Genomic DNA, 21,862 nt, shown 5'->3' with positions numbered 1-21,862 from the left:
TTGATTCACTGAATTAAAAGATAGAAAAAAGACAGAGATATGTGATGAAAGTGACAACATGAGAAGAGTGAGGATGACCTTGCTAAACCTGAGATACGTTAGTGTGATAGACCAAACAGTGGTGAAACTTAGCCACTGCCACCAGTGTATCCCATTTGGATTTGGGCCATGAACTGGGATGGACCACATAGCTGGAGTCCAGTAAGAAGGTGACAGCCAAGAGTGTATTCTGTGGCAAGGGAATGCCCTGGAGCTTGGACTGGCAAAAGAAAAGAGGGGAGGGGAGGGGAGGGGCGGGGGAAACTAGGAAGGGAAGGAGGAAAAAAATTTTGAAAGAAATTTTCAGAAGTAGATAAGAGGAGAAGTGGGCAGCAGGAAGGGAAACCAGAGGAAGGTGGGCCCTTTGGATCCACAGCCTCTTTTCTGATCTCAGACCCCAACTTGATGCCTTATTTATGAGAGCAGACTAGTGGCTGAGGAAAAACACAGCCTAACTGTAACTGACCCAGTGCTCCAGAAATGATGCTTCTCTTGCTCTGAGGTATCACCCTTCTTTACCTGGGCAAGCTTATATACAAAGACGCGAACAGAACAAAACAAGTAAAAGCAAGCACAGGTTTCTCCTTGTCATTCTGTCTTCCCATACCATTTCTTCTGGCCTCCTCCTCCTCCCTCATTTATTTGCTCATTTGTGGAAAGATTCTGGTGGCCGCTTACCTTGTGGGGTTGACTGACCTAACTCAGATTTCCGTGCATAACTTGGCCCCTATGCAGAGGGACTAAAGTAATTATTAGGTCTCTATAACATAATAACTAAAGGCCTTGAAGACTGTAAAGGCACAATTACATATTGTTCAAAGACTAAGAAGTGTCCAGTTGAAGAAAATATGTGAAATCAAGATTTTCCCAGCATTATTCCAGAGCAAAGTCTATTTAAAGATATATTGTGCAGATTGCAACTACAGTCTTTCCTCTAAAATTTAAATACATTAAAAACATGAACACCTTCAAAGTTGCCTTAACATATTTTACATCTCTAACTTAAGTAATATAAATCCACTGTTAAATTTAACAAATGTTTCAAAACCATAGTAAATGATCCTTCCCTCCTTTCTACACTCCCTTTGTGTGTGTAATTATCTGTGGATAATTACTCAGTTGATTCATCCATCCAGCCATCCATCCATTCGTCCATTCATATATCTCTCCATCGGTATATCTGTCATCTAATATACCCGATTACTTGATTCAGAATTTAGTAGTGATCCTTAATATTAAAACTGCTCACTGAGGTTTTTTTTTTTTTCCTTAAGCATATTACTCATTTAATTCAATATTAATAAAAAATGACTGTTACGAGTTGCTTCACCTTGTTTTTATTAAACTAGGATATAAATATAAACATATACTCTTTTCTCTAAGTATATATTAGGATTGATTATTTGGAAAAAATTAGTGTTTCAACTTTGATCCCACTTATAATTCAGAATTCTGTGTTCACAAAATACCCATGATTTTGTCTAGTTTTAAACCTGTGAAATACATTCTTAATTCTCATGTATGTTTTTAGATGGAATTTTGTACAGTTAGTAAAAGCAAAACTGAAGAAAAGCCTCAAAAGCAAATATACTGCTATGATATTATTGAGATTTAAAGTTGAACTCTGAATTCTAGTAACTAAAAGAAATGCTTACTGGAAATGTTTTTATGAGTTTTGTCTGAGCATATACAACCTTCACCTCCAGTTGAAGTGATTTACGAGTGTACAGAGTTCATTAAAATAAGCAAAATGTGTTTCGTATCGTGAAAGTGGAAACACAGGTTTTGAATACAATTAATTATCTAATCCTCCAGTGATGACTTTCAGAATGACACCTCCATCTGGAAATCCAAGGCTATATGACAGATTCTGTCATCAACAAAAACAGGAACAAACATACTCTCTTTATTTTAAACTTAGTAATATTATTTCTGATACGATTAGATGTGATTAATAATATATGGAATGTTCAATATGAAGTTACATTTTAATGGCAAGAAATTGATTATGTCACCTTCATATAATAATGATGCCATAAAATGTTGGCAATAAATTACATTTAAAAAACAGATTTAGTGAAATGTACATTTAACACTGATTCTGAGGATTCATCTAACACCTGTTTTGTAGTTCTCAGTGCTACAACGAATCTTTCTACATAAATCTTATGTGTTAAGGATATGACCTGATTTGTGGCATACCTTCATATAATACGACTGAAGGATTGTAAGTTTTGATATACGTGCATAAACATGCGTGTGCATATCTGTATATAGAGTTAGATAGATAGAAAAAGAGAGAGAAAGAGAGGGGTAGAGACAGAGAGACAGAGAGATATCCAGTGTGGTGTGTGTGTGTATGCACATATATACATAGTAAGATTTGGATATAGATATATCACTGTGTGTCTACTTACAGATTTTCATTTAAAGTGCTCAGTTAAAAGCATATTTTGTGGTTTTATAGTATTATTTTAACTATGTCTTTTATTGCCACTCACCCCAAATAATTTTAACCAATATTTCTTTGAGTTATTTGATTCCCTTTGTTATCTTAGCTGCTATTAATTGGGTAATCATTGGGTTACTCAGTTCTAATTTGAAAGAAATCCTTCTGAGATTTTTCAGTTAGGTTAATAAGAAGGCAGAGGACAAGAAGGATGTTTAGTAGTCATTCATATCTTAGCACGAATTAGTTTGGTTAGCTTCATGGGTAGCGTTGGTGTGGAACAAGGTAGACGTTAACGCGTATTCTTGCAGTGCTTGTAATGAGTTAACATTTACTGACTGTGTGTAAACTTCCAGGCCCTGTGCTAGATGTACAGAATTTACCTCCTACAATCTTCACCTTACTGTTAACAAAACCAAATGAGATTCTGAGTGCAGGTGGGAAGGATGGTCCTCTAGAACTGAGGGAGTCACTGCAGTCCATGGAGTGAACCACAAAGACCTGGATTCCAACCTGTTTCTGCTACTGTTTGCCCCGGTGACTGTGGGGACATACACATCATCTCAGAACTTCGGCTTCCACAAAAAGGGAATGGAAATATCTGCCAGAAAGGGTTTCTGGGAGGATGTGTTTATTAAACATATAGCAGGTACTTAATCGTGATAGGTATTATTGTGGAAGACAGAGAAGGGAAGAGTAGTTGCTAGGATGTATATTTACATATGATATATACAATTAAAATATTTATGAACACGTAGGTATATAAGAAGAAAACAGGATTACTTTATGTCTTGTAATGACCAGTGAGTATCTTATTAAGCAAGAAGAAAAATATTATTTAAGTTATGTTTATTACAAGTAAGTTTGTCCTTCTAACACTCCAAAGTAAGATTAGTTATTTCATTTCCTGTTGGTGGAATCTTACCTCCTTTCTCATTGTTAGCTAGGCTCAGCTGTCTTTTAATAGATTCACTCTCCAACAGTGATACAGAACAACACAAGTTTACTTGCAACAAGGCAAGTGCTTTCTTATTAGCCATATACATTAATGTTAATAATCGTGGACTACCTTTAAATGTGTAAACCAGTAACATAGCAACTATCGATCACATTTTGTTACTCTGATAGCTGAAATCAGGAAATCAATGCTTTTATCAAGATATTTTATCCATAGTTAAGAAAAATAAAAAATTAAAAATCTCTTCTATCTTTCATACTTCAATATATAGGATCAAATTATTTTAAACACCCCTAAGGAAAATGAAAAGACTAAGCATGTAGGTAATGATTGTATAAGTTGCAGAAGTTTGAAAAAATTATTAGAACCGTCTTAAAATTGTTTTCTTACTTGGCTCAAAGTAGAGGAGGGTACTGAGTGCAGTTGGTAACGTGGAATTCTAATGCTCTCACCATCATTAAGTTGAAACTGTTAAAAGGTAGCCCCATTCCCAACTCCCAAAGTGCCTGTGGCCTCATTTATAAAAAGAGAATGATGGTAGAACTTTCTTATGAAAATTTAAAAAAATACTTTCTAGAATTAAATTTTCACAAAAAATAATTTTGTCAAAAGTCGCAGAATTTTTTAAAAGGATAAACACACCATTAGCATTGAAATATATGGCTTAGAAAGCAAAAATATTTTTAATATAAGATGAAACTATTTTTCTCAACGTAGTACATGTCTACAGTGAATATCTGGCTAAAAAGTAGGCAAGATGTATATGCTAAGTGACATATAGTAATTCGTTCCTGTAATTTGATCAAAGTAATTAGTGTAGGCCACATATAAGATAGGTGTTTTTGCAACTAGTAACTGGATAATAAATTTTATCACAAGATGAGAATGTGTTGGGCAGATTGTTCACTGAGTGCCATATGATACAATGTTTAGTGACAACTCCTTTGAGAGGAATATTTCACAAATTTAATTCTATTCTAAATACAACCACTGTATACGAACTTTCAGAGTTCTAAAGCAGTTGTTTGAAGTAGAGTGAAAGTTAGCAGTTTTAAGAACATTGTTGCATATCAAAATATGAATTTCTAATTATATCAAACTCTTAGAAAATTTAAAAATATACCATAATTTTTTTTTTTTTATTGGAGTATAGTTGATTTACAGTGCTGTGTTAGTTTCAGGTATACAGCAAAGTGATTCAGTTATACGTATACATATATTCATTCTTTTTCAGACACTTTACTCATATAGGTTATTACAGAATATTGAGTAGAGTTCCCAGTGCTATACAGTAGGTCCTTGCTGATCATCTATTTTATATATAGTAGTCTGTGTATGTTAATCCCAAGCTCCTAATTTATCCCTCCCCCCTACGTTTCCCCTTTGGTAACCATAAATTTGTTTTTGAAAACCATAAATTTGTTTTTCAGTCTGTTTCTGTTTTGTAAATAAGTTCATTTGTATCATTTTAAAAATATGACTTTTAAAGACTGCAGTAGATTTTAAATATAATTTTAAACGTTTTTTGTGTTAATGTTGAATTTTAATGCATTATAAAGCACTAGCACAGTATCTTACACACAGTAGGCACAGGAAATCTTAAAATGTAATTCAGTTATTTTTCCACAGTGCTTACTGTGCTGTTTTTCAAACTTGTTAAATAGGTTGCAATTTGTCTTTTTTGTTAAATTATTTCAATCCATAAAATGAGTTGGACTTTTCTACACATTTATTGGACTGGATTTTTGTCTCCTTTGTCATTTTCTATAAATAGGACTTCTGCTTATTTAGAAGATACCTTGTCATGAAAAGGGAAGGAAAATCTGATATGGCACAGTAAAAGAAAGGGTAGATTCCACAGAATGATTCCCAGATAAAATACACATTTTAGGATGATACTGTGTAGTTTTATTCTAAAGTGTTGCATTTAATCCTTAATTCTGAGAGCATTAGAAATTTGTATTGATAATAACTTTATTTATACATTCATTTGCATGTGTGTATATAATATGGAATATGGAATTTACATTACAGTGAACTCTAAATCCAAAAGTTTATGTCTTATAAAGTTATTACACTTTTGGAGACAAGTTGGAAGTTCTAATTTTCTGGATAATAACTGACTGCTTCTTAGAAGGGAAATACAGCAGTATCTATTTGTGCCCCATCTAATAAAGAATGATGCCCTCGTTCAATTTTTTTTTCATTTTCCCTGCATTAGAACAAGAAGCATTCCTATTAGAAATTCTGGAGGGCAAATTTCCATTGTTTCTAGCATATGCCACATATTATAATGCTTACAGCATAAACTTTGGTTTGAGATCTGGATCTGCCGCTTTAGTAGCTGTGTGACCTTGGGTGATTTCTTAACCAGCCTGTACAATGGGGATGATAATATCTAACTCACAGCTTTGTGGTTAAAGATTAAATACAATAATGCAGGAAAAGTACTTGTTAGCACGGTGCCTGGCACATAAATAGTAACTCCTAAGATTAATGTTTTTCAATGACTCCAAAGAAGAAAGTCTGAAAAGATTTGATGTAAAAATATTTTTTATATTTATAATATAAATATATTTTTATATTGTTGTACAATACAAAATAGAGGGAAAAAAAAGTCTCTTCAAATATTGCTGGCTCAAGAATAGTGTCTACTTAATATATTTGAAGAAAATTTTTTTTCCTCAAAAGATCTGAATACTGGACTTATTAGTCTGCTTTGAGTATATGTAGATATGTTCTAAAATGTATTTCTTTTAGGCTTACTGATGCATATATATTATTTTAAATATTTTTCCCTAATGGTTTTATTTTGTACTTAAAGTGATTTAAATAGTATATACAAATGCAACAGTGTTAAAAATATGCATATTTTACACACAATACACACACACACACACACACACATGCAAATACATACACACTTACTTTACCACTGTTTGTGAACTGGGGAAAGAAGACCAGGAGAAAACAGAAATAGTGGTTCTTATCATACAAGTGCAGCATTAGCATGTACAGGTGTGTCAGATTGGGTGACTGTGCTATGGTTACTAAAGTCACTAGGGTTTTTATTTGATGTCTACACACCCACACTCTTATACTTTCACTTATAACACGAACGCATATATATTCCTCTGAGTATCTTCACACATCAGGGTTTCTCTTTAAAGTACCAGATATACTTTAAGAGCAAGACCATTTCTATTTCCTAAAACTCAGGCGGGCTAGCATTCATATTTCATGCTTCATCTTAAATGAAATAAGCAAAACATAAGGCCAAACTAAAACTCATGAGCAATTGGTTATTTAAACGTGTAACAATGAAAGGAAAATAAACATACATACAGTTGGCCAGATTGAGTCAGCATGTCAAAGGATATACTTGATATGTAAGAGAATCCACAAAAAGACAGGTGTACTATTAGAGGTAATACTAATAAAAGCTGAAACATTTTCCTTTCAAATAATAAAAATTACACACCTTAAACTCTGGTGTCAGAGAAGCCAAACCAAAGCAAACCAACACACAACAACACCTTGTGCAAGTCAAAGTATAAATATCAGGAATTTAAAAAAATACTTGAAATAAATTTATCTTCTTTTGCAATTTCTACTTTAACTTTGAGGACACAGAAAAATAAGTCTAATATTGGACTTGACAGACATTCACCAAAGAATTCTCTGTGCTTTAGAGTAAATACATTTGAAATAATGCAAACTAAAATAAAGAAAAATGCCTGAGAGATCATCAGGTTAACAATATAGGTAGTCATAAAATTAAATGAATTAAAAAGGATTCAGATTATTATCATTTATTGCTAAACCTGTTAAAAAGTTATATAATGGCAAGTGTACTTTCAATAGTTTTGATACATTCAGAAAATAACGCCTCTAAGTGATTTCAGAATCTATCTTGTTTGTTCATTCTTTTAAAAAAATGACTAAGGGCTTACTATAAAAACATACACTCTGCACATAAAAATGTGCAAAACCGTGAACATTTAAATTAATACTAATGAGATAACCTACCTGCATTTTTCAATTCACAACCGCTGCACATATTTTAAATGGCTCAATTAAAGTTTATTCAGACTAGATAATTGATCCAATGTGAAGAGTGAAGTCAGAATTAGATATCTTATAACATAGGGTTTAAAATGAAACAGAGGTATTGGAAAACTTAAGAATTATTTTGGAAATATTTTCTTGAGGAACAGAAAGAACTATGCAAAAGCATCTAAATAAGTAGGAAATATAACTCACCATATTCTAAATAATATTTTCTCTCAATTATGAAATATAATACATTATATTTATGTTCTTTCTTTTCCATTTTCGGGTTTAAGAATGATTTATTTACTGTTAATTTCCCTCTGTTAGCATATTTAACTTTTATAGGTTCTTTCTTTATGTGGTTTTCAAACCAAAAGTTGCAGCTTTGCTAAAAACAGATGTATCCCGTCTCTTGCAACCAGAGAACTGAACCAGACTATGGATTCATTGAATGTTGGAACCACAAAGCAAATATAGACAAGAGAGAGATGATATGTATGGATGTATAAAACATATTATATACATATATAAATATGTCAGCAATGAAGTAACTGTACAAATTATAGTTTGGTTCACACAAGCAAATTGCATTTTATGTATAAAATCTTGAGATTTTTCCTATATGGTAAATATATAGTATATTTACAGAACATGATAGGAATATAAATGTGTGAATTTTGTATTCATAATATCTGAAATATAGCAAAAGGGCTAAAGAAATAGTTTTCAAATATGGAAAAAGACGTGACTTATTTCTATATAATTATTAAATCTTAATCTAAGTGCAAATGATGGAAAAGATAAACCTGGGTGTGTGTATGATTGGTATGAAGTTAATTCATTATGAGTTGAATATTTCTTCTGTGATAGCCTATATATTTTGCTACTCTTAAAGAGGAAGTAAAAAGAATTCACAACAATCCTTTTTATTTAAGGATTCAGCAGTCTATTTTACTTAGCTGCCAAAAGCTGAATGCCTCTTTGGTTTTCCTGGACTGGATCCCACTATTCTTTCCTCACCATCTTTCATTTTGATCCACGAAGGCTTACTGGTGGTTAGACGGTCCTCCCTTGGATGTGCCCCTCACTGCCACCGCAGAGGCCAGCCACTGCCCGTTGTCCGCCTACATGTCATTGAATAAGACTTGTGAGCCATGTCTCTCTCCACGCCCCTTGCTTTCTCTCTGGCTGTACATCAGGTTTCTGAGCTTGCTGGTGCAGGGGTTACTAATTCACAGAACTGAGTGAAATTCCTTTGTTGACCTCAGATGCCTTAGCAACTACAGAGAGGAGTCTACAATATTTTTCATATTGCTCTAAAGAAAAAAAAGAATTAAATAGGAAAAGAATATAAGAATATCTCCTGAAAAAAATGCACAAATCAGAGAGGGTGTGCATAGGCACTCACAGCAATGTGTTAAATTTTACTCTTGTAACAATGATTTTCAAAGCATTGCTAAGCATGCACTAATATCACTTAGGAGATTTTTGCATGCTTAATAATTACTAACTAAACTACTAAGACACAATGCATTTTTCTCTCATAAGTTCTAATTTCCAAAGAAAACTCTGAGGCAGATATGACACCCTTTCTAAATTACATTTTTAAAATTCTAATATATGAGATAGCTACAATAAAAACACTTTTTATCTAGTGCTCAGAACATTTCTGGATCAAATGTGCACAAGGTTAACAATTATCATAGCATAAGTTAAAGAGAAACCTTTATTTAAAAAATAGATTTTTTGGTCATTTTTAGATGTAAAGTAGGAAAAGCATGTATTTCAGTGCACCCCATTTCTAGAGGATTACTGTAACACCATCTTTGTCACTGTGCTTTGCAGCAAACATAGTCTACATTTAATCTACACCAAAATTAATTTTATCATCTATGTATTCAGAGCATTTGTTGCCACACAAAATTTAATTTTGATAGAAGGCATGAAAGGTATATTTCATTTTATATATATATATATATATATATATGAATATATACCTATATGTACATACATGTAGTTCATTATTCTTGACTGTGAGGGCTTATGACTATTGACGTTGTCAATTTTTATCTCATTACTCATCGCTGCTTACTGTGGGTGCTAATAGTATATTTCCATGGAGTTTGTGTGTGCTGTAATGTAAATTCTGACATTGCTAGTGTCAGTCACTAATCTACCTCATTCAGTTCATGTCAAGATGATACATCACAATGCTCAACAACTGTCATCTCAGCTTTAAATAGATCTACATTTTCTCAACTTTACAATTAATTTTTTTGTTTAGAATCTAGTTACTGTTTTAACAATATGAGCAACTAACTCATTCTAATATATTCAAAGCAACTGCTGATTTTAAAATATTCCCTTCAAAAATTAAGCAAAAAGAATAATAGTTCTAAATGAATAATAAAACAATTTATTATAGAAAGAAAATTGATCAAAACTTGCCTTTTGAAAAATTTAAGAGTTGTACTTCTATAGACTTTTATATTTTACTTTAAGTGCATTTTAAAAGGATACTTTTACAACATTTAAAAATATGTAAGTTAATTAGGGTGGACCTATTTCAAGTTGAACCTTTCCAGAGTTATATAGCTGGAATGTTTGGACATATCTTGACTTTTTGCAGTGCATGTATCCTTTCAATAGTTTTCCTTCTATTTCTCTTTCTTTGCAGTCTCTTCCCATTTACATTGTTAATATGTTTTTTATTTTTCATTCTTTTTTCTGTATTTTTCCTTATGCATCTTCTTATGCTCTTTTTCTTTACTCTCCTGAGTTATCTGTTCAATTGGCCTTACAATTAAAATATTTTAATTAATTTAATTAAATCATTTCCTTGTTTTTCTCCTTTAACCTACAAAAGTTTTGAAATGCATGTCAGGACTTTTTCTCGTTCCCTTTCATTTCTCTTGATATAGTCATTTCTGTGTCCTTCTAAATTTCATTCTTCTAATCTATACTTCCATGTTGTCCTTTTTATTCCTGTTGTTCCAAACACATTTTAATTTTCTCCTGGATTTCCCCAAACATTCTCAATGACTAGTGGAATTCTAGTTTCAAAATATATATATATATATCCTGAATATTCGTGTTGGGAATTCCCTGAAATTAAAACAAAAACTTTAAAAAAATTGAATGGCAAAATAACTGAATTGCTTTGATAACCATGCTTATTATAATAATATTTCATTTAAAAGTAATAAAATATTTTGAATATGATAAAGTATTTTGAAAACAATTGCTAAAATCAGCTAAGTTGTTCACAAAAAAAAGATAATTTGAGTTTTTATGTATGTAGTACCAGCTAAGCTATGTATAAAAGAACCTGCTTGAAGATTTTGAGGTTGCCAGGGCAATATGAAGGCAATTTCTAAGCCAGCCTGCCAGAGAGGAAGAGTACTCTAATCTTTGCAGCTCTAAAGGATAACTATGAAAATGGTCTCCTATAATGAGTAAACTGATAATATACTCCATTTCCACATCCATGCTTTGTACAGCTCTAATATGCAAATGTCTTCTTCACTTCTCTTTCTGTCTCCAGGCTTTTCTCACAGCAGTCTACCCAATACCACCATCAGACGCATCTTCCCAATGTGTAACTTGAGTTATACCAGTCATATACTCCTAAAACAGTTCCCTCCATGCCTGTCAAATAAAGTTCATTTTTAAAAGATGTTCTATAATCTGGCTCCAGTCTACTTTTCTATCCAATCTATCTTTTTGACCTAATACACCAGTGAAGTGGGGAACATATTCGTATAATGCCAGCAAGATTAGACTTTCAGCTCTGCCATTGTTTGCACTATCTCCTCTAAATGCTCTTCTCTCAACTTGGATGTGTCTGAATTCTGTTCATTAAAAATCAGCTTTTTGGAAGCTTCCTGAATTCCGACTAACTGGACGTAATGTTTTCTTCCTCTAAACTTTAATAACACATTTATTGTATTATGTATTCTGTGTGTGTGTGTGTTTGTACTTTTAATTTCCACTATCAGACTCTAGGTGACACTATTAGTTGCGTAAGTGAAAAGAGCCTCCTGCCTGATTCGTCTCAATATCCTCCACTATTTTTACCATGTACTTTATATTAGATAACATTCATGTGTATTTGATAAATGATTGAATAAATAGGTCTTTAAAATTATTATAGTAATAGGAATTCTATGAAAGAATATAAAATATTTTGTTAAAAATACCTCCAATTTAGAGGTATTTTTTGCCCAAAGTACCTCCAAACCTTTCTTTATGAATGTGTCTTAAAGAACAGTAGCAGACTGCATTTGTAGGAGACATCTCATAACCTGATTAGGGCTGCTCCCTGGCAGGAGAATAAACTATTGAGAAACAAAACTCTATGAACGAATCTTCCTGTGGAAATGAGTTACCTAACTATTGAATCTTATAAGGTTCCCCCACACCCAATACCTGTCTACTTCTTTCCTAGAGTCAGCTTATCAAGGCTACAGTTTCTCATACCTTGGCGATAGACTAGACCCCTCGTCCCCTGTCGCTGATCTTTCTTAAGCAAGGTGGTAAGAGAACAAAGCTGAACCTCTTTTACTTTCCCCTGAAGACCTCCAGTCCAGGCTCTGGTTTCTGACATTGGTCCTTCTGTTGGTACAAAGTCTAGTTTCTTTCTGGAAGTAAAGGAATCATGTGAGGGGGGTTTGAGAGAGAATAAACAGAATCCCCCCCCCCCTTTTTTCCCCAAGCCATGGTCAGATATAAAAGGAGACTCCAGGAGGTGATTAGATAATTATTGCCACTTCATAATATAAATGATGAGGTCCTCAGGGACCTACACTCTGGCATTTCTAACATTGGCTCATCATCTTGATTCTTAATTCCTGTGTGTTTATCTGGCACCTCTTTTCTGCTTTTGTGTAACCTTTGGTTCATCAAACCTGAACCTGCTTATCTGATGAGGTTGTGACTGTCCAAGTTGGTGCAAAAATAGGTCCTGATATTATTCTCCATATTTGTAATCAGACCTGTTGCTCCACCAGGAGCAACATGGTTCCCTCCTTACTTTTCCTTCTCGCAAAAAGAACTTCCTTTCTTCTTTGAGTAGAGCCAGCCTGGTGGCATGTTTTCACATTTAACGCATTTATGAAAATATTTTTTAAGCATAGCAGAAATCACATTTTAACTACAGTAAGTCAGTAAAGGCCAAATAATGTAGAATGGAATTATATCAACTTCAACTTACTTTGAAGATCAAAAAGTAATTAGAACTTTTCCTGTTCATCTAGATTGTTAGCAACTATTGCTATAATGGCTTTATTTGATGGCTTTCTCTATGTGTATCATTTTCTGTTTGTTTCAAAGCACAACGAAGGTACTGTGTCTTCTTTCTTCTGCCACCTCTTCTGGGAGGAACACTTAGGAGACCAGCACTGTGTCTGCTGTCTCTTGCATAGCCCATCTCCTTTCTTTGTCATGATATAATACAACCATTACCAAAAAAAAATGTATATATATAACAGTTACTCCTGTCTTCATTTTATGGATTTGAAATGTGACACATGGGACTGAAGGCCATTCATTGAATCAGTTAAACAGCTTTGAAAAAAGCTTCTGAGACTGAGACACAGAAAATAGCATAACCTTATTTCATTTGCCGTTTTATGTACATAGGGAAAGTGACATTCAAATTGGCACTTTTGTTTCACCGATTCAAATGTGCTAGGTTATAATCATGGAAGTAACTACTACATGGTTCTTTTCCCTTTCATTTTTTTTTGGTTTTTTGGACAAAAATTAGAGGGGAAAAAAAAAGTCTTACTGTTAAGGAGAGCTTATAAGTAAGAAAATGAATTTTTTAAAAAGAATCGTCAATAAATATTTTTAAAAAATTAAAGACAATGGAATTTATGGGGTGGATATTTGCATATCAGTGTAAACTAAATATAAATTTTCTTTTAAAATACCCTTTGGTAGTAGTTGATAGTTACTGCAATCTATTTTCCCATGACCTCTTAAGGAGGGGGTCATAGCAGTTTTGAAATACTCATTCTTAAATGTTTAATTTAATACTGAGTGCCGAATGATTGATAAATGTTCTCCTGACCACTTCTGGTCATCAGGCATTTAAGGAACCTACAGAGTGGCGTATTGACTTGTTCTTCAAATATGGAAGCTGACATTGGCTTTGCTAAGGAATTTCCAATTTTTGGCTGCAATAGCAAAATAGATATTTTATTTCTCTCTTAGACTAATATAAAGCATTTCTATGATATTGAGTACTTAATGCAATTCTTCCCACTGGTTACATTTGAGACATAGGTCAAGTGATTTTTGATATAGTTGATATTAAAAGTATATATATGTATATATACTCATATATATACATATATATATATATATATATATATATATATATATATATATATATGATGCACCATTAGAGCATACCTCTAATGCTATGTTCCAAGTCATTAAGGTCAATGATAAGGGATGACTAGGATGCCTGTTATCAAGGATTCAGTGTTGTCCATGAATTTGTCATGGACATATGTTTGCTTCAAATTATAATGAACTTTGTATAAGAATTTAAGTGTAGAACTAAGACAACATGGATAATTCAAGGCAAAAATCTAGTTATGGCTGAAATATTAATATAATCGTGGAAAAAAGATGTGGATATGGATCTGTACTTAAGTTACCCTGGTAACTGTCATTGTGCCTTGTTCTTTCTTCATTTGTATTCACAACTATAGTTCGCCATCATGCTCATAGGTAAATGTACTGAAGGATACTTTAAAATAAATATTTTGATGCATCCATGTCTTGTACTTAGTAAATAGCACCTGGTAAATTTCTAAGGTGACTTTCACATTTTGTGAAATCCAGGACAAGAGGAAGAAATCTGGGCAAATTGGTAAAAAAAAAATTTAAAAATAAATAAATAAAATAAAACCCCAAAACCCACTTCAACTATATTATAATTTGCAAAAGTGTCCTTTGTTAAAGTGTCTAACCTCTTCTGGCTTTGAGAGGCTTCTCACAAGTTGAATGTTTATGCATAATTTTAATTATTTACTATTTTTTTTTTTTGTATACTCCCAAGTTAAACGAAATCCATGAGACTTGAAAATACAGTCTATGCTGAGTGAACTGTTCTAATAACAACGTCAGGGTTTCGTTGTACAACAGACTCAGAGAAAGGTTTCACAGGCAACTCTAACAAGACTGCACAGTGAAGACATACGTTTATCCTTTATTTAGGATGACAAAAACTTAAACATATCTTTCAGTTCTGTATTTTTCTCACACAGATAGACTGTATCTCAGTAATCTGGACACCAAGTTATTTAAAGCTATTATTTAGTACCATAATAAGTAGTAATTTAAATGCAAGGTAAAATCACCACATTGTCTTGTTTACTACTGATGTTAATTTTAAGCTGACGTTCAGTGCTCCCCAAAAAGGCAGCCTATGATTTGTTATCATTAAACTGTCAGCTCTGCCTTGAGTTGGAAATAGATTCATACTACAGTTCTTACAGCATATCACTTTATTTTCTATCAGTCAAAAAAAAAAAAATCTAGAGTCGTTTTAATTGTGTCTGTGCTATTTTTCTATTAACCGTTTCATGCATTTTTCCTGGCCTTTTAATTGCAGTTTAATAGTGGTCATTATCACATTAAGGGGTGTTAGAAGAACATTTGAAGTCCTCTTGACTTCTACCAAAGTTGACACTTCAATGCTAGAGTAATTTCAGCTATTCATTTATTTAATAGTGACCTATGCAAATGTGGAACCATGTCATTTTACAAATTGACTGTAATAATTAACTAGAAAGGCAGAGTAAAATGAAACAGGTTATAATTAGAATATAACTGCTACAGTATTACGTCAGCTAGAATAAAATAATCTCAAATGATTAAATTGGTTTCAATTATTAAGAATCAGTTTAATGTACCCACTGTTCTGATTTTTACATTTCTCTTTTTTGTGTGCATTAGATGTCACCTCATACAATTTATGTATTTTATTCATCTTGGTAAAACAGGCATTACAGAAGTTTAATTAAGTAGTAAAAGACTTCACATTATTCTGCTGAATTCTAAATTAGTTGTAGAAACTAGTCAGAGTGCATGCTACATACGACTCAGGATCATTTCAATTAGCTGTATCTATTAAGCCACCCAGTATTCCCTTTACACAGTAAATATATCTAACATGTAACTAGCCATCAGAATATATAGTTTAATCACATAATTATCACAACTTTCCCAACTAGTTCTTGGATGCATCATCTTTACATCACTTTTTTGAAAAAACAACAGCCATTTTTCCAAAATCCCAAGAATTTCTCACATTCATGACTCCTGTACACTTGGCCGTAGGTCTGGCTTCGTGGGCATATGGCACAGAGTCTCTGCACCCACAGGGGCCCCTCACTTCGTTCAGTGTTCTGCTCTTGCTATATTGAAATTCTTAAGATTTTTGAACAAGGAGTGTTGCATTTTCCTTTCATTCTGAGGCCTACAAATTATATAGCTAGTCCCGCTTGAAAGATCTCATAAGGAAACATAATAACTTGTTCACCTTTGGCCACATATTCAACATTTTACTCATCGTTTTCCTTATTATTAGGGATTGACTCTTCGTAACATGTGACTTCAGGAAATTTTGTCATGGAGGCAGTGTGGATAAGGAGGACATCTACTTAGCCAGTTAAATTAGCCAGCAACCTTGGTAATCAATAGAGCCCAAATAATCGCAGCCAGATCATTTCCTGGTATGGGGACTGTGTTTTAATTAGCACCTTCATATCCCAGTGTATATATTGGTTTTAGTTACTGACGTCTTCCTAAAACAAAGAAGCTATATAACAATGGTGTTACAGTCAAAGGTATTTGGAATATGTTCAAGTTTAGATCATGTGACTTCCAGTGATACAGTTCCAAAAATGTTTCCAGCCAGTACATATCTCCAAATTCTGGAAAATCCTTTATCCTCTAATAATCTAAGATGGTGCCTGAATAGTTTAAAATTCACTTTTTAATAAAGATGAACTTTGGTATTCTCAGCATATAGTTATTTTTGTCTCAAAGTCTGGATTTTTATGCAGAAAATGCCTTATTCTATGAAGGTATGTTGTTGATATTATGTTTCTTCTATTACATCCTCTTTTATTCTAATTGATCCTGACAGCTTTAGCACTTTGATTGGTAGTTCAAGAAGTGCAGTCAAGAAAGTTCAGGTACTATGATCAATTAAGGTACTAGTTAAAAATACAAATCCCTACTGAATCAAAAGTTTAAGTCTTATTGATTCTTCCACTTTTTAATGTGCGATTTGTTCTGTTACTTTAGGACTTTCTTAGGAGCATATAATAATGATTTTGCAGTGTACTGCTACATAACCTGGTGGGCTATTTAGCATGCACATACGGCTTTTGTGCCTTGAGGAAATCTCTTCAAAACTCCAAGACAGGGATTGCTCAGAATAAAGGTAAAGTCTTCCTTCCTCCTGTAGTTCAGTATTACTGAAATCTATTCCATCCTGGAATTCTGAGGATATTTCCAATGGTTAGAATTTATAGTATGGAGAATTGTAAAGAAGCCATTGTCCTACCCAGAAAATGGTAATCTGATATCTATATATATACTATGAAACAGTTTTAAGAACTAAGGAGCTGACTAAACAATCCAGAGATTGGATGAAAATTAGCATATCCCTTTCATGAAGGCTTTTTCTTTTTTAAGTTCATCCCCAAAGCTTTTAATCTTGATTTCCATGAAGTTATGAATCTGAGGATAACGTCAAACACACCCCAAAATCAAACTGATTCACTGAGGCACTTTCCTAAAAACTTAGATCCTATCATCAAGTAAATGGACTTTTCTTCACAGGACTTAGAGACCAAAACATTTTCTGCCATCTGCACTGTTGTAATTCTTTCAGATGCATCAATTCAACAATTTTTAACAACAATAACTCATCCTGACCTTTTAATAATCAAAAATAATGTATCCAGCTAGTTTTCTGATTGATTTGACTCTTCTTTTATCAGTTTAAGCTGAATATTGAGTCAGAAATGCAGTATATTCAGGGCACCATGAGGTCAACTGGGTGAAAAGAGAAAATACTTATTCTAAAGAGAATAGCAATAATTTTTTTAAAAAACCATTTAGGATTTGAAAGAATGCCTTGAGCTTGAAAATCACTTCTATTTTTTTCCAATTGGAATTAAAGTTCTTTATTATAATGTAATTGTAATTAATATTGTGCAGTTGTAATAATATAATTATTATTAATTACATTTTCCAAATGTAATTAAAATCCATTGCTTGGAACAAAGGCAATCACTGGATTACAATTATCTGTATTTCTAAAGGAAACAATTAATATGGCAGGTTTCAGTTACATAGTACAATTAACCAGATACTGTATGTCTTATAACTATTAATTCACATACCTGGAATAATAGTAAGCACAAGTAATATAGGCACATTTTATTCTAGAAGGCAATTTTTAAAGATCTGTCTTTAATACATTTTTAATTTCGTTGGTGATTTAAAAAAATACCGTGCATTTAGATTTGTTTCTATATTTATATGTGACATCTTGAATGACACATATTTAACTTTCCAGAATCATATATATCATAATATATCACAAACAGCATCATTAACATTTCAAATGGGGGTTACTTCTGTATTCATGAGTTAGAATTTAATAGTAGATTAAATATAATTACAAGTGCATTCTCATAATAGAGCTACAGAGTTGTCAATTAAATGTTATTAATGGGAGGTTAAATTTTCTATGAGTTCAGAGACAATGTCAAATTTCAAATTCCAAGGTTTACACTAATATCACCCACACAATTTGTTCTACTTTTTAAAAACCTCAGTTTATACAGTGATAAAATGGACTGAAAACAGTCTCATTTCTTTCAAAATGAGTGCGAAGATTAAAGACTGTCTTCAAGATAAGTAACAGAATAAAATATTGTAACTTCTAATTACTGATAGGAGAATACTTAGTTTTTATTTACATAAACTCTGTTGTAACTGATTTGGCCAACAAATGGGAAATAGGACAAACTAAGGAATAGGCAGTCTTTTTATACCCTCTCTAGTTTTCATTGTCCCCCACTGCCTATCAGTGATTCTCTATTTAAGATGTTAGCTCTTAATGAAGGTATTATTATAGAAAAGACACTTACATGGATGGAGAGCCAAAAAAAATTTTAATTTCAGATTTTTTTCTTTAAAATTCCAATTTCCCATTAAGAACTAAAGAAAAAAAGTACCTTAATAAACAAATCTAACATGATGAAAGGTTCAGTCTTGGCCTAATGTATTCAGAGAAATAGTAAAATAACCAAAAATCTAAAAATAAATACTTAAAATCTTTATTCAATCTCTCCAAATGGCAACAGGAAAAGTAAATTTTTGACCTGCTCTCAGAGACCTTTCTATCTCAAAGTTCTGACTAGATGACCACCCAGCTCACTGCAGCCTCACTCACTTTATTAGGCAGATAATAGATCAATTTCATCCTTATGTGCCACGCCCCAGCCCCTTTAGGGTAGTCCCCCTGCACAAGTTCTCCACAACAAAAGAAATCTAGAGAACTCACCCAGCAAAAGGGAATCCTTCTACTTTAGAACCTTTTCTTAAGGGTGGGGGGACAGGGGAGGGTTGATTATGGGTAATATATAAATAAGTTTATCTGCATGACGATTTTCCTCCTGGTTGATAAATCTTTGGCTCCACAAACAGCACACCTGATATTTATTGGTCTTTCAATTGTTTCTTGTATTTATACTTTCTGCCATCTTTCCCTCCATTGACGCTGCATAAGTGAACTTGCCTGCTGCCCTGCTAGCCCTCTTAGCAAAACCTGGCTCTGGAATGCAGACAAGCTCCACCATCTCTACCCTGGTAACAGGCTGGGGATATGTTCACTAGGCAAGTACCCTCACAGCCACTGACTGCAGCCGAAGCAAAAGTGGCACTGTTACAAACTACCAAATATTTGGGCACTTACCAATTACCAAATATTTGTGTAATCTTGCTGGAGTCACTAAATTTGCACCTTCTTTCCTGGAGGGTGCAAAATACCAAAGGGTGAGTGGCTGAACAATAACCGCGATCTACCTGTTACTGGCCAACAACACAGAGCAAATCGGGCTCTAATCTGAGCCTGACTGTGGCTGGGGTGCTGTTCTCTGGAAGGGAAACAAGGAAGCCATTTATTGCTATTCACCAGGACCTTGTCTACGGGAATTTCAGCTTCGTGAGGCAAAAATATACCTGCCGCCGTTCTTGTCTAAGTTTTCTTATTTTGTCTTTTACCGACACGACAGCTTCTTACTTTCCTCATGCTGAAGGAGCATCACCAACAGCAAGGATTCAGGAATTCTTTCTGGTGGTGAGGGAGTCTGTGATTCTTCAGATAAGTCCATCAGAAACATGATCCAGAGAAAAAGGACAGTTTATTACTCGGCAGCTAACAGTAGCTAGAGTGTCAGCATTTCCACAGGATGATGGGAAGAGGGTTAGTTGATTCTGCACATGCAGTTGGGAGCCTTACAAGAGAGGAATTCTGAGCCAGGACACCCAAATCTTTTATGATAGGAAGTACCATTCCTGACTTCGCCCCAGAGGGATGGAGACATTTTTTTATAGTAATGAACAGTAAACAAACCTACCCTTGGCTCCAGGGGGAGATGCTCTATCAGTCTTCCAAGGTTGTTCATTTTACAGACAGTCTTGAAAAGATAGTCTGTAGCAACTATAGTTAAGTGCCTCTATTCACAAGACATACCAAAACACAAGAGACGCGTGGAGGATATTCTCACAACCCTGTTATTTTTCTTCTTTGATATAGAAATATTTGTCCTACCTCCCCCCATTTTTCCTTCACACTGCTACGTTTTTCTCAGCACTTACTTTTTGGAATAATGATGACTTTTTAAAAGCAGGAACAAAAATTATTATATATAATTTCCCGTAAAAATAGAATATTACAACTACAAAGTACATATGTATGTATATGACATTGTATAGTATGTATATAGTATTATGTGCGTACTAAACACAAAATGAACAACAAACATTGCCTCATTTTTTACATGATGTAAAAATAATTTATTCAGTATGGATTCATCTAGCAAGTCTCATGTAAAGACCTTCTATAACTAAGAAAATGAAATTAAAACACTCCTCACAAAGACATTGAAAGTGTTACAATGGTATTTTTTCTGATAATTATGGTGGACAAAAATGAGAAGAAATAAGAATAAACCTAGTTCTTATGGTTATGCATTTTCAAGTCAAGAAGTTTATCATGAAATTTTTCATTAAAACATATATGTAGCTATGGTTAATTTTAAAAATGATATAGAAACAGGCTTATAATAGTGTCACGTATCTCCTGTGATATTGTTATGGCATTATGCTCCATTATGGGATGATTACAGAAGAAAGATAGAAATGAAGGAAAAGAATATAATGGCATCTGAAAGGCCAAGAATGCTGCTGTCAGAGATGAAACTGAAAAACAGATCTTTTTCAAAGGGTCTTTTTCTCAGGTGTAATATGATACAATGTGTATAAAAGGATGTAGCCATATCTAGAAAGCTGAACAGCAAAGACCCTGGATTTGATTTCAGCGCCCTGAATCCCTGCTATTTATTTTCCTTCCGAAATCATGTTAATCTATTTAATTACCCATGTAATTAAAAGAATCACAATGTGCCAGAATGAAATGCAGTTTTAAGTGATTAAATAAATAAAATAATTTATATTGTCAAATTTTATAAACAAAACAAAATAATAAAAAATGAGATACTGTATTGCTAGTATTCAATTAAGTGGAAATTTTAGTAGCAAACAACTCAGGTTTTCTGAGTGTTTTTTCTGAAAAAAATAAAAGTTCTTGCCTGCTTGTTTTGATCAGCTATGTCTAAATAAAGGCAGTGACATATGTTTTGGTCAAAACTATTTTGGGTACATACCATCACAACCATAAAAATGTTCACAGATTTGAATGAATATTTTTCTGGTTTGGTCATTCTGCCCTGAAGAAAGGGCACAGAGAATACTTTAAGTATTTAACAGGAAGAACATACTTACATTTCAAAATATAATGACAAATATTTGTTGACTGTTTATTATGCTTTTTCGTTATGAGTACAATAGAATTTGAATAATGCTCTTGTATCTTTTCATCAGTTCTAGACACCAGCTAATGTGGAAGCCCAAGGAAAATACAGGGCCACAGAAGGACAATAAAAAGTACTGGCCTGAGTAAATTAATACTGTCACCCCAAAGAAGTTTCTTTGTGCCCTTTAGCAGTCAATAACCTTCCTTAAACCCCTAGCCCCAGGCAACC

The 21,862-nt window shown here is 33.3% G+C and overlaps 1 pseudogene; it reads right to left on the bottom strand.

Moving 5' to 3' along the window:
* Positions 1-19,939, bottom strand: part of LOC137768325 (anaphase-promoting complex subunit 10 pseudogene) — an 82,170-nt pseudogene extending 62,231 nt beyond the window's left edge.
* Between the last annotated feature and the right edge of the window lie 1,923 nt (positions 19,940-21,862).

The sequence above is a fragment of the Eschrichtius robustus genome, chromosome 8 (assembly GCF_028021215.1).
Source record: "Eschrichtius robustus isolate mEscRob2 chromosome 8, mEscRob2.pri, whole genome shotgun sequence".
Classification (NCBI taxonomy): Eukaryota; Metazoa; Chordata; class Mammalia; order Artiodactyla; family Eschrichtiidae; genus Eschrichtius; species Eschrichtius robustus.
Note: the sequence above shows the minus strand (reverse complement) of the source record. Positions and strands in the feature narration are given on the sequence as shown.